Genomic DNA, 2,318 nt, shown 5'->3' with positions numbered 1-2,318 from the left:
CATTGAATAGAATAAATTTTGAACTCATCATTGAATTTTCATGAAAAACATCCTGATCGACCAGGAAGACGAGGTAATGAGTCTTGCCCTGCGATTATTAAACAGAAGGAAAGTCTGTCGATCCAGAGATTGTCGTGGGGTTGATGATTGCCCTTCATCTCGCAATCCTCAATAGGCGGGGCTGCATACCTGGGCTGAAACATTGCCTGTAGGGAGAGAGAAAAATTGCAGACTGTTGGGAGACAACGAGATCGGCAGAAGGCAAGAAGACTCGTTGTCAGCAGAAGATGAAAGAAAGGCGAACGGGGAACCAGAAGTAGATATAGGTGGCTGGGTAGCCCGCAAAGCACCCCTTACTTACCCACTATTAGTGGTTAGCTAGGGTTGCCACCTTGTATTCTAAATAAATCTAATGGCTGCCTTCCAGCTTCGCCAAACGTAATATCCAATATAAATAGCGGAAGATTTGGTAGTATGGGAACAAATGAGACGATAAATGAGACGATTTACACACTCACTTATAGGGTGAGGAAAAAAATTGCAGAAAAAGTTAGGTCACATCATTATTTTTCTGTTCTACGTTGATGAAAGCCAAGGATGTTCGTAAGGCAGACAGAGACAGCATTCAGGAATGCTTCATTTCTTATCTCAAATGGACTGGTTGGATGCTACGTCTATCAAATATAATCTTGAAAAGTTTAGACCGATTGGGTTAGATTACAAATCTTCTCTTCCTTGAGGGTTAGGAATTGATGGAGCATCAGTGATGAGTGGAGGAATCATTGGTGTTCAGAAACGAATTCGTGATAAAGCTACTTTTGCATATTATATACACTGATATGAACACAGGCTCGATTTAGTGTTGATAAATGTTCACAAAGTTTGTGCCCTAGTAAGCTGAATTCTTTTGTTTGGTTGAACAAGGTGGTGATGTCGGGTCACCTCATTTGAAAATGCTCTACTTCCTCTGGAATGCATAATGAAACTTTTGAAGGAAACTTCTGCGGACGGCACTAGAGCTTGAGCTGTTTACTTACTGCATTTCTTTTCAGATATTCTTGGAAAAATTAACAAAGCATCTAAATTGCTACAGGACAAACAAACAGACTTGGGAGAAGCAAAAAAGCTTATATCATCTCTCCATAAAGATTTAGTTGATACACTAACTCTGACTTGAATGACCATTACTCTGAGAAGGTCAGTGAACTCAACAACTACAAGAAAAACGACAAAGATACCTCGAAAGCTTGATGAATTTATCATGCTTAAAACATCTGGTCAAAGACTTTCTGATGCAAGTCATGTGCAACACATCAGGATCTTCTAGGATATCCTAGACCGTTTGATTCATGAATTAATCCGTCATTTCTCCAGAGAATTAAATGCAATTTTTTGTGGTATTTCCGCACTGTGTCCTGGAGGGGAGGTCTCCCTGCTTGAAAAAGCTTTAAAGGCAATTGCAAAGAAATATTCTGTTAACGAAAGTGATCTACAACACAAGATCCCTCTGGTCAAGAAATTCCTCATGAAAGAACCAATGCAGCCTATATCAATAACACAATTTCTGTAACTTTAAAGTCACTATAAGGCTTCTTTTGACAGTCTATATAAATTACAGTTAATTTCTGTCACTCTTCCGGTTATGAGTGCTTCTTGTGAGAGTTTTTAAAAACTAAAATTAGTTAAACCATTTCCAAGAAATTATATGACCAGTGCTAGATTGTCTATTGAAAGGGAACACGATAAGAGTATTGATTTAGACTATTTTGTTGATGAATTTGACAGTAGACATGATAATAAAAAAAAAAATTAGGCTCCACTAAATATACTACAACTAAGTACTAACATCTGTATGAAAATTAAGTCATTCCCAAAGAATGTTTATGTATCAGTTTTTCTTTTTGTATAGCATACATTATGATAATCATATGAGATTAAAACTATTATTTTCTATTTTTGGTTGAAATAGCAAAGTCGTCCTGATGGCCCACCCGTTACTTTTCCATCCCCTCCCAATTCTCAGTGTGGAACCTTGCGTAATGCGATGGCTGCTCTTGGAATGATTAAACAGGAAACGTATCAGTTGTACCACATTGAGATCAGGAGTTGTAATGTCTCTCTTGCCCACATATCCTACCCTCACCTTCCCACCGAGACAAGTTTAACTCTATTCGGGGAAGGATAACCCTGGCTTGTTATCAACACGTCCCTCATTTATACCCGATATCTCTGGGGATATTCGCTCTGAAGGTTAGGACACCATTGATACCTCTAAGGTAAAATTTCTCTGGTATATCACTCGCAGAAATATCCCAGGT

The 2,318-nt window shown here is 38.4% G+C and overlaps 1 pseudogene; it reads left to right on the top strand.

The window, feature by feature from the left end:
- The first annotated feature begins 531 nt into the window (after nt 1-531).
- LOC137632818 (uncharacterized) lies at nt 532-1,813 on the top strand (annotated as a pseudogene).
- Nucleotides 1,814-2,318: the final 505 nt, after the last annotated feature.

Source organism: Palaemon carinicauda, chromosome 1, assembly GCF_036898095.1.
Source record: "Palaemon carinicauda isolate YSFRI2023 chromosome 1, ASM3689809v2, whole genome shotgun sequence".
Taxonomy (NCBI): Eukaryota; Metazoa; Arthropoda; class Malacostraca; order Decapoda; family Palaemonidae; genus Palaemon; species Palaemon carinicauda.
Note: the sequence above shows the minus strand (reverse complement) of the source record. Positions and strands in the feature narration are given on the sequence as shown.